Source organism: Petaurus breviceps, unplaced genomic scaffold, assembly GCF_028583685.1.
Source record: "Petaurus breviceps papuanus isolate PSGF00001 unplaced genomic scaffold, PetGlider_PUasm1.0 188, whole genome shotgun sequence".
In the NCBI taxonomy this organism is placed as follows: domain Eukaryota; kingdom Metazoa; phylum Chordata; class Mammalia; order Diprotodontia; family Petauridae; genus Petaurus; species Petaurus breviceps.
The window spans coordinates 5784689-5797173 of NW_027185804.1; positions in this window are offsets into that span (position 1 = coordinate 5784689).

Below are 12485 nucleotides of genomic sequence, written 5' to 3' on the forward strand. Positions count from 1 at the left end.
CCCCCCCCCACCACACACATACACAGCCTTCTTTATTTGTAAAATCAGCTGTTGTAGAATGTTGACTTGGACAAAGCAAGTGTCTGCCTGAGGGTTATACTCCCTATTTTACTAACACCTCCTCATTATCTCCCTTTTGTCTCAGGAGATTCTATCAGCCAAATGCTGTTAAAATAATTGGCTCATTTTTTTAGCCTAGGGGCAATATAATGGCCCCTCTGGGCCACATGGTCCCCTTCTCTGCCACTTAATTAAGTTTATATATTAAATAAAAAATTAGGAGCACAATTACAATAGCCCAGAGCTCCTAGTTTTGGAAAATTCCTAATATTTAGGCAGAATTTTGATGCTCTTCTCTAATTAAAAATTATATTTATCTCAAGCTAGCCCCACACTTCTTCATAGATGAGACAAAAATTCAGGTTGCTGGAAACGTTGGAATAAAGAAATGAGAGAACATTAGAGTATCTTTTATAATCAGGTATTCCTAGGGCAAGTAGGTGAAAGGGCAGACCTTTCCTTGGAACTCCCCTCACTCCTTGAATAGTAAGGTACAACCTGTGGCTTCAGCCTGAGTCTTCTGCTCTAAAATGGCGTTTGAGGCTGATGAACCTCCTTAGTCTCTCCTTTCTCTGCCTCACCTCAGCCTTTCTGATGCTGCCAATTCTTTCTGGCTCAGTTTAATCCCCTGAAGAGGCTGAGGAGCTCCTGAGGTCTCCACCACTTCGTCTCAGTAGGTCTCTTCCAAACAACCTGTTTCTCTTTAAGCAAGTGTAACTTCGATTTCACTTCCACTTTGTAATGGAAATGCAAGTTTAAAGATCTTCCCTGCCCCTAGGCTAAAGTGCACCTGGAGACTGGGGTGGGAGGCTTGTTTTTCAGTAGGTACTTCTTGATTGGCCAGTGAGTCAATAAGGTTGTTACATTCTCTGAGCCAGGAGAAGGCTATATAAGCCCTGATGTGTAGCTTTGTTTTGGGACTCACTTTGAGAAGTGTTCTGTGATTTGATCTGAATTCTGGGAAGCCGTTGTTGAGAGTCCCCCAGCTTTGAAAAACCCAGATGTGGAAACCCAGATGTTGACTGGGTATGGATGTAATGGTTGGACAGTTTGGAAAGCTGTCTACTTGATCTGTTAATGTCTTGATAATTCTGTCTGTATATTTTGAAGTTTGGGGTGCTGACCTTTTTCCCCTGAACAAGGTAAACGATATATGTCTGACTGATTAAAGTAAGCTTGTTAACCCATTTTGAGTTGCTTTCCTTTAACAAAGCAGATCCAAGAACCTGTATGGGTAGCAAACTCTGACGCGCTTGGGGTGCTTGCTGCTACACACTTTCATCTCAAAGACCAAGATATTTATCCCTGTGATGTCAGTCAGTTCTCAAACCTCCGTTACATGATAATTTATTAGGAAAGGCTTCATGTAGAAGGAGGTTACTGGGCTGAGCTTTGAAGGAAAGCAGAGACTGATTTTAAGAGCAGGAGATGAAGAGGGAGTGCATTCCAGGCATAGGGGCTAGCCTGAGCAAGATCAGGGAGATGGCCAATGGGGAGTACCATGTGCAAAAGGGTGAAGGACAGTATGCTGTAGAGTGTGTGAAAGGAATGAAAATAGAATAAAGCTGGAAAATGTTGAAGCATCCTTAATTCATTCCAAGCTTGAAAGAATCAGCACACCTCTGTGCAGCATTAAAAGGAAGGAAGAGGAAGACTGCCAAGTATTAGAACATCTAATCACTTAGAGAGATGGTCAGAACTCAGGCTGACACAACTAGGAATGGACAACTGGGAAAAGATCATAGGCTCATTGTCGAGATGATTGAAAAGGAAGAAAGAGAACAACTCAGTGCTACTCCCGTTCAATCATTTCAGTTGTGTCCGCCTTTTCTTGGCAAAGATACTGGAGTAGTTGGCCATTTTCTTCTCCAGCTCATTTTACAGATGAGGAAACTGAGGCAAACAGGGTGAAGTGACTTGCCCAGGGTCACACAACTACTAAGTGTCTGAAGCCAGGTTTCACCTCAGGTCTTCCTGACTCCAGGTCCATTGTTCTGTACACTGAGCCACCTAGCTGCCCATCATTAAACAACATGATTTATAAACAACCCACTTCTCAGACAAGCAGTAAATAAGATTCAGATCCCTCTAGGGATGAAAGTAAAAGACTTTTTAGACTTTCAGCTGGAAGAAATCCTCTGACAGGGAAAGTCAAAAGGAAAAAATAAAAGATTAAAGACCTCAGTTGAGACCCTGAGGGACCAAGGTGAACCTTGACATTGTAAGATTAAAAATAAAAAGAAGGTGCAGCTAGGTGACACAGTGAATTGAGCACTGGCCCTGGAGTCAGGAGGACCTGAGTTCAAATAGGGCTTCAGACACTTGACACACTTACTAGCTGTGTGACCTTGGGCAAGTCACTTAACCCCAATTGCCTTGCCTTTCCTCCTCAAAAAAAAAAAAAACCAAAAACCTTTCGCTAAGGAAATACTTCAGTATAAAGCAAAGGACCCCTCAACTCAGACAGGCAGTTTTTTGTTTGTTTTTTTAATCCTCAATGGCCTCAGCAGGAAGAAATCTCCCACTCAACTTAAGTAAAACTGATAAGACTTCAAGTACTAAGGAAAAGTTTCTAGGTTTCTCATACCAAATGAGAGTATCCTAAGAATTAACTGAGGATTTAAAGAGAAATCCTTTTCTTTCTCTCTTTCTTTGTCCAAAAGGGTTTCATTTAAGACTGATCACAGGAGAGGATGTTTGTGTCTGTTGCAAAGGAAAAGACCTATAGAATGACCACCTGAGTAAAAAGGTTTTCAGTTTGATTTGATCCCAAGAGGAGGGGAGACCTAGAACTCCATTCCTGAGGCCTCAGCAGCAGACAAACAAAAAAAGATTTTTATAATGCCAGGGTTGACTGAGGAACAGGCCAGAAGAGAAGAATTAAAAAATGCTTAAAGTCAAAATCTCAGATAAAATAAAATAACATTATGCACAAAGGAACAATTAGAATTCTTTGAAGAAATGATGTAAGAGTTAAATAAAAGATATAAAAGAAATGGGAACTATGGAAGAGAGAATTAAAAAAAAGATCAACAGATGAACAGAGGAGACCTTATTCTAGTAACAAACTTCCTAAAAATCAGAATGGAACAAGTGGAAATTAATGACTACAGGAAGCAACAAGATTTTTTAATACGAAATGAAAAGAATGAGAAAATGGAGGAAAGTGTAAGATAACAGAATAAGTTATGGTGTCCTGTTGTGCTATAAGAAATGAGGATATAGGTGACTTCAAAAACGCATGGAAAGACTTCTATATAAACTGATGTGAGTGATGTGAGCAAAGTCAGGAGGACAGTTTATATACTATAACACGAATATAAAAATTAACAACTTTGAGGACTCAAACTAATGGGGCTGCCAGGTGTTGCAGTGTCTAGATCATCATCTTTCTGAGTTCAAATGTGACCTGACTTACTAGCTGTGACCCTGGCCAAGTCACTTTACCCTGTTTGCCTCAGTTTCCTTATCTGGAAAGTAATCTGGAGAAGGAAATGGCAAATCCCTCCAGGATCTCTACCAAGAAAACCCCAAATGGGGTCGGCCAGGTGGCTCATCGAGTAAGAGCATTGGCTCCAGTGTTGGGACGACCTGGAGATTGAATCCCGGACTTAGACACTCAGCACCACACCCAGAAATAACTGGCCGTGTAACCTTGAGCAAGTTACTTAACCCCGATTGCTTTAAAAAAAAAAAAAAGCAAACCCCAAATGGAGTCACCAAGGGTCGGACATGACTGAAGATGACTGAATGACCACAACAATAAACTAATGAGGGATGAAAGGAGCAGAACCAGGAGACAATTTGTACAGTAACAACAGTAATATGTGAGCAAAAACTTTGAAAGCTGTATGATACAATTCATGATTCCAAAGGACTGATAATGAAACATTATCGATTACAGGTCAGTGATGGATTTAGAGTGTGGGATAAGACACATCCATATTTGTGTACAGCCATGGGGGGAGTTTATTTTGCTTGGCTATAGATCTTTGTTACAAGAAATTTGCTTTTCTTCTTTTCTCCCCTCCACCATGGTATAGAAAATAGGAAAGACCCAGAAATGGCTCTGTAACCTTGAGCAAGTTACTTAACCCCAATTTCTTAAAAAAAAAAAAAAGAAAAAAAATAGAATTCTGTTAATTTTTTTTAATAGGTATGGGGGGGAACTATAGATGTGAACTGTTTCACGTACTTTCAGATGAAGTAACTGTATAATTAGTTTTACTTAGCTATTTTTCTTTGTTACAAGAGTCCTCTCAGGAAGTTGTAGCAATCTGTAAATGTATTTAATGTAAAAACAAAACATCTATCAAACTAATTATCTAAAAAAAGAAAAGACCAGATGTCAGAGTCAGAACAAAGCCCTTAAGTGCTTATACCTGCTCACCTCACCTTCAAGACGACTATGGCTTCTTAGAAAAACAAAACAAAACAAAAAACCCTTATCTATTACAGCAGGCATTGAGGATTAAGGTAGAAAATTTAAATTTGGTGATTGGCAGACACTGTTGTATAGTCAAGAAAAGTACAGATTGCTGGTATGGGCAAAGGAAAAAGTAATGTATCCTTAGAGATCCAGCCCTGAAAACAAAGTGTTCAGTAAAACTTTTCAAGTTACTTACCATGCAGAATGGAAGCTGATTTGGAGAGGTGCCCAGGGTCCAAACTGTAGCCTATTTATAGATAAGCAGCACCCAGAACACCTGCCAGCAGCTCTGAGGTCAGCAGTTCCTCTAGTCTTTGTCAAAGATTTCCATCTAGTTGACCAGATTTATTCTTTTTTTTTTTTTAACAGTTTATAGAATTAAGTGAAAATGATGAATATTCTCAAACTTAAAGAAAAGCCCACTTTACTTCTTATTCATCATATTTAGGAGTTTTCAGTTTTGTGATCCTCCACATTTCTAGCCTCCACCTCATGGTGGTAAGTTCCTCCCTGGACCTCCTTTTCAGGAAGTTCCCAGACTGGCCATGCTCGCTTCTAACCTGGCTCAGCTCCCAACTCACCAGACCTTGCACAGTATGCCTCCCCACCTTTTAAATTCTGTTATATATTGTCTTCCCCCCACTAAAATGTAAGCTTCTTGAGGGCAGGGACTCTTACTTTTTTATATCAGTCAACATTGATTAAGCTCCTACTATGTACCAGACACAGTGCTAAGTGTCAGATTGTATTTCCATCCCATTATTTAGCACATAATAAATTATAACTGTTGTAACCATAGTGAAAAATAGTAATTCAGGCACAACTTAGCCTTATATATGGTCTACCTGCTACTTTTTTTTAAGCAAAAGAACCCATTTATCCAAGTTAATGGCAAAGCAGAAATCAGAGAAAGTAGACATACAAGAATATAAACCCGAGGATAGAGTGAAGGAGCTCTCCCATTGGGAGCAAGATAATGCAGATCAACTAAGAGTCCCAGATCTTTTTTTGGAGGGGCAATTGGGGTTAAGTGACTTGCCCAAGGTCACACAACTACTATGTGTTAAGTGTCTGAGGACCTATTTGAACTCAGGTCCTCCTGACTCCAGGGCCAGTGCTCTATTCACTGTACCACCTAGCCACCCCCAAGAGTCCCAGATCTTAACTAAGGGAAAACTCCCCAAAGTCTCTACTTCTACAGTAAATATTATAGCTCCACTTCCTGTGCTATACTGCCCACATTCATGTCTTACAGGCCTGACCTTGACAACAGTTCTTCTCCTTTCTAAGCCTTGATGCCCATAGCCTCATTAATGCTACAAAGCAACTCTGCCTGGGCTGACTGATCCCTACCTGAGACATCAAGGCATAGGAGGCAGACATCTGCTTTTCTGAACTCTAAAGTACATTCTCACCATATTGGGCAATCATTTGACTGGCTGCTGCTTCCTTGGAAATTACATGGAGGTAAATTTTGACTTAACATGAGGCATGAAGCAGTGTGGTATGATGGAAAGGGTGCAAAAACTGGAGCCAGAACATCTCGGCTTGAATCCCAGCTTGGCCACTTATTTACTTACTTATTTTACTCTTTCTTTATCTGTAAAATAAGAGTAGTTGGACTCACTGGCCTCTGAAGTTCCTTCCAACTATCTCTCTCTGACTTGCCAAGCATCACACAGTAAGTGTCAAGTGTCTAAGACTAGATTTGAACTCGGCTCCTCCTGACTCCCGGACTGGTACAGTCTCCCCTGTACCACCTAGCTGCCCCTAAATATCTTTCTAACAATTAGAACTGTCCAACAATGGAATGGACAGTAATTTAGGACATGAAAGAATTCTTTACCTTGCAAAAGGCCACTAGGGAGTGTAGAGATAGTGTACTGAGCTCAGCTAGTAAGACCTAAGTTCAAACGGAGTGTCAGACACTGTGGTATGACCTGGGACAAGTCACAAGTTTCCTATGCCTTAGTTTCTCATCTGTAAAATGGGCAGAAGAATAGTACCTAAATAAGATGCTACATGTAAGTGCTTTTCAAATTTTAAATTGCTACACAAATACTAGGCATTATTATTATTACTGAAAAATGACTGAACGTCATCACCAATTTAGAACTCTGTGATCCTACAATGTGATCTATGACTTGAACGGCTAGGTCGCGCAGCGGATAGATCGCTGTTGGTGGTGTAAGGAAGAACTGAATTCAAATCCTGACTTATATTCTTACTGACTGTGTGACCTTGGGAAAATCACTAAACCTTTCTCAGCTTCAGTTTCCTCATCTGTAAAATTCGGGGTGATAATAGCACCTCCCACACAGGCTTGTTGTCAAGGTCAAAAAGGTTGCTGCTTGTAAAATATTTTGCAGAACTTAGAGCATCATATAAATGCTTATTAAAACAGCATGCTTACACAGAGACTCAATAAAATCATAAAGAAAGCCTATCCTACAAGATCAGACCTTGGCTGTGACTTCTGAAATTATATATATTTCCCAGAGAAAGTGCACGAGATGCCTCCTTTTACAGGGTCACCAAACATCTGTGTCAGGACTGTGGGAATGAAGCTGATGACGGCTTTTGAGTGACTCCTGCAGACAGTGAACGTTTCTCACTTCCTGTATGGAAGTTTCAGTTCATGGCATCATGGTTCCTCTTAACCTCCCAAAATAGAAAATTTGATGCCAGCCTTGATTTTTCCCTCTCTTTTCATCCCCTATAGCCTAGTGATGATTTTCCCTTCTTCATTTGACCTTGACCTCAAATGTGGGTAGGACGTTAGTAGGCAAGATGAAGGTGGGGATTGTTGTTGAGTTGTTCCAGTCACGTCTGATTCTTTGTGACTGCATTTGGGATTTTCTTGGCAAAGATACTGGAATGGTTTACCATTTCCTTCTCCAGCTCATTTTACAGATGAGGAACTTAGGAGAACAGGGTAAAGTGACTTGTCCAGGATCGCACAGTAATAAGTGTCTGAGGTCACATTTGAACTCCTAACTGTAGGTCTGCTGTTTGAAACCCTGCACTGCCTACCTGCTCTCAAGGAATGGGGGAGGGGGCGTGGAACAGAAGAGGGTGGGGAAGGGAAAGGGCTTCTATTTAGTAGAAAATAGAATTATAAAAACATGAGTGGTATTTTTGGGATAGTAAATAACCTAGTTTGACTGGATTATAGAATATGTGAGGGGAAATAATGTGAAAAAATCAGGAAAGGTAGCTAGGAACCATGCTGTGGAGGGCTCTGAATGTCAGACTAAGATTAGGAATTTGGTCTTTATTTGATAGGCAAAGGAGAACCATTGAAGGTTGCTGAGTTGTGGAGTGATACAGTCCCATATGTCCACCCAGAAACCAATCTAGCAATGTGAATAGGATGTGTGGGAGTAGGAAGAACACTGAAAGTGGGGAGATTGTTGTAGGAGGCTTCAACAATAGGGCTAAAGGGAATTTAGGAAGAGTGGGGGTGGATCCTTATTTTTGGGGATCTCTGATAAGCTGATCCGTCATAGGAGGGCTACGAGGAAGGTATAAAGGCAAGTTCGGGAAAGAAGAGTTAGGGAGAACACCGAGTTCTGGTGGCAGAGAGCCCAGAATGCACCAGCCAAATAAGTAGGGCAAGTGGCTGTCATGCCAGACAGGAGCGAAAGGAAATATACCTGAGGCCCAGACAGTAGAGGACCCTGGTCCTCCAGAGACCAATAGGAAGTTGTCTTAGATTGAAAGGGGAAATAGGTTGACCTAGCAAGATGATCAGTGACCTCAAGGACTGGAGCCTATCTGACAGAGAGCTGATTCAATGGAGGTGATGACAAGGAGGACCTGAAAGGCATTGGTGGATACTTTAGAGCTCGGCCAACTTTGGCCATGCATGCGATTTACTTCCTTTGTCTATAGTTTGTAGCCAAAATTCTCTCCCAGTGTAGTGGCATTTTCTGAAACTGCACCCCATTCAACAGCTTTTTCCCAGTGCTCATCCTTTTGGACCTCTCTGTAGCTTTTTTCCCCTCCTCTCTTTGTCTTTATTAATTTGTTTGTTTACTTTTGGTTTACAAGATTCAGTTCCACAATCCCTTGACTTTCACATTTTCTCATCCTCCCTCACCTCCCTTTCCCCTCCTGCCATGGTGGCATGTGAGCAAATATAGGATCTGCAAATACTTTCACATTAGACATTAGTCAGGTTGTAAAGAAAAGGATTGTAACTGATGGAATGAACAATGGGAAAGAGGAAACAAAACCAAACAAGAAAAAGAAAGAGAGCAGGTGGTTTGCTTCAGTCTGCATTCAAACTCTGATCTTTCTAGTTCTTTCTCTGAATGTAGACATCTCCTTCCATCATGAGTCTTTTGTCTTATAACCTTGCATTACTGAGAAGAGTCTGGTCTACCAAAGTTGGTCGTCACACATGTTGTGTCTATAATTGTGTGCAAATTTCTCCTGCTTCTGCTCTCCTCACTCTGCATCAGTTCACATAAGCCGCTCCAGGTAAATATGAAGTCTGTCTGCTCCCCATTTCTCATAGCACAATAGTATTCCCTTTTATTCATATACCACAACTTGTTTAGTCATTCCCCAATTGATGGGCATCCCCTTAACTCTCTGCAGCTTTTGAAACTTGGTTACTCTCACTTCCTGGATATATTCTTCTTTATGAGGTTTCATAGTATGACTCTCTCTTGATTATACTCCTATGTAATTCCTCAGTCTCCTTTGCCTCCTCCTTGAAGCATAGATTTAGAGGTGAAAGGAATCTTAGAAGCCACTGAGTCCAATCTCTTCATTTTACAGATGAGGAAACTGAGGCATAGAGTGAATGACAAATTATTTACGGTTATCCAGCCAATAAATGTATGAGTTGAGATTTGAACTCTCTCCACTATAATATACTCATCCATGTCCCAACCTCCAACTATGCATGTGTCCCTACACTCTGAGCCCTCTTTCTTTGGTGACCTCATTCCATTGATTCAGTTATCATCTCCACGTAGAGGACTCTTGAATGTATATATCCAGTCCTGATTGCTCTCCTGAGCTCCAGGCCCATATCACTATCACTGGACATTTCTGACTGGATAGCCCAGACAAATCTCAAATTCAGCAATCCCCAAACAGAAGAACCCTTAGCTTTCTCCCTAACCCTGCTCCTCTCCCAAACTTCCCTATTTACTTTGTCTTGACTTTGAAGTGTCCACCAGAAATTATACACTAGAGACCCTTAAACCTGCTAGAGGGGACCCCTACTGGGTTCCTTGAAAACCACCTAATCCAATAGTAAAGAAATGTTTCACCTGTGTTGCTAAAACATGCCACAGATTCCCATGGATTCAGGTCTGTTTATGTTTGTATTCAAAGCTTTGTTAAGGGGCTATGGCTTCGCTTTGCTTCAGTAGAAATAATATTAATGATTTGTCTTAATAGAATAATACTGAGAATGTTTTGCTTGAACCCAAATAATACTGGGAATGATTTGTCTTAATAGAATAATACTGAGAATGTTTTGCTTGAACCCAAATAATACTGGGAATGATTTGTCTTAATAGAATAATACTGAGAAAGTTTTGCTTGAATGAACACAATACTGATACTCTGTTACTAGCAATCACATTGTCTATAAAATTATGTCTAACAGAAAGCTCGATGCTGTCTTTCGGTCTGAGAGGCAGTCCCAGCTGGTTAATAAACACTCCTATCAAATTATAATTGGCCTAGCTGTCCTGTCATATCTCAGTGTCTATTACAACTTCTACTTTTGCATTGAATATCACAGGCTTCCTAATTAATTGAATGGGCAAAAGGGGGTGTGGCTAGTGACTGGTCTTGCAAATTATCACATGCAACAAACACACAGGGTGGAGGGGAGCAAGAGGGGGCTTTCTTAACTCAGCAGGCATCATTATCTTCCACGTATACATAGTTCTACAGTCATGAAAATTCTCATGAAAGTCTTTGGATATTGAAAGGTTAAGGAGGAATTAGATTTGTTCTCAGCAGAACTAGGAGCAGAGGGTAGAAGCTGCAGAAGGGATAATTTAGGTTTGATCCTAGGAAAGGCTTTCCTCATAGTTAAAGTTCCCCAGAAGTAGCTGCCGGGGAAGGGATGGGCTTTCCCTCACTGGCAGCTTTGAAAGAAGGTTGGAAGGCCATTTGTTGGATATGCTGTTGAGGGGATTCTTGTTCAGATAGGGGTTGGACCAGGTAGACCCTGATATTCCCTAAAATTCTGAGATTCTGTGAAGCCACTAAGCCTTTCTGAGCCTCAGTTCCCTCAGCTGCATAGTAGGGATCATAATACTTGGACTTCCCTTCTCTCTAGACTATTGTGAGGGAAACTCTTAGAGTAGAACTCCCATTATTTCTTACTCCCTCTTCATATCTCTGTCTTCTTAATCTCTCTACTTCAGCCTCCATCTCTGTCTCTGCTTTCTCCATTTTCTCTTCTCTTTTCTTCCCCTGTTTCTCCTCTGCAAGTTTTTTATTTCTTCTTTATTGATTTATTTCCTTCCCTCTCTGTCTGTCTCTTCAGCTTTCCTCTCAAAGCTCCCTCCTTTTGCAGAAAGTATAATATAGTTGTTGTATTCATTAATATTAATATAGATGTATTTATTGATTAACATTTTGTGGTCTCTTTTAGTAATAAAAAGATAAATTGACTTCACCTCTGCCTGTTATGTCTTTCCCTCTCCCGAAAAAGAATTATGAAAACTTGTTCTTCATTTTCATATATTTCTTGAGTCTGGGGCCTTCTCCTACAATAAAGCCTACTGTCTGCTCCCAGTCCTTCCCTAAGATGTATACAGGATGAAAAACAACAACAACAACAATAATAATAATAACTTTTATGAAGCTGTTACTCTGTGTCAGGCACTGTTACTCTGTGTCAGGCACTGTTAATCTTCACAAGCACCCTGGGAAGGAGTGCTATAATTATCCTAATTTTACAGATGAGGAAACTGAGGCAAACAGAAGTTAAGTGACTTGGCTGGGGTCACACAGCTAGTAAAGATCTGAGACTGGTAAAGACCTACTGGTGGCAGTGCTCAGGCCTAGAATTTTCTATGACATGACATGAAGAGGCATTGGTCTCTTAGAAACTAAAGGCAGACATCCTTGATCATGTCAGCTCTGCATGCCTGTATTCAGAGCTGGGCATTTTCGGTGGCCCAAAGTTGGGTGTTCCCAGTTGAGGTTAATTCTTGAAAAATACATGTTCTCATAGTTTCCCTGGGAAGACAGCTGAGAAAAGGCCAGCTTCAGGTTTGAGGCAGGTGAAAGTCCACTGAGCTTCGTATCAGGACTGGGCTCTAGTCCCAGCTGGCTGCTAACTCCCAGAACGGCTTAGGACCAGTTAGTTCTGTGGGCCTGTTTCCTCATCTGTAGAATAAGGGGATTGAACCAAATGATCTTTAAGATCCCTTTTGGCTTGGACTTTTTTTGGTAAATTCTCTTCCTGGGGTGACTGAGTTTCTTTGATCAGGAAGAATTTTTACTGGAGTGCAGGGCTGCATTCACACTGGGACATTCAGGACTCCAACTGGGAGGACCTCTGCACTTCAGTAGCTGAAGGGATAGAAGGGGAGAGATACCAGAAGCAGCCTTAGAGTTCAATCAAGGCATGTTCCCCATGGTTAGGCTGCTGTTTGGAACTTCTTGTACTAATGGTCATGTATTTAGAACTAGAATGGACATTGGAGGTACCCTCATCCCACCCTGACATTTTCCAGATTAGGAAACTTCTGAGGTCCAAAGAATAAAGTGAAATGACTTAGGATCAGTGGACCATGAACTGGGAGGTACCCAAGATAGCATCTGGTCCAACCCTCCCATTTTATAGTTGAGGAAACTGAAGCCTAGGGAGGTTAAGTGACTTGCTCATGATCACATGTTTAGTATGTTTCTTGCTTAAGGACTCACAGCAGAATTAGGGTCTTCTGACCCCAAATTCTCCCCTGCACTATGCCAAATCAAGAAAAGGATGGAGAACAAGGAAGACCAAGCT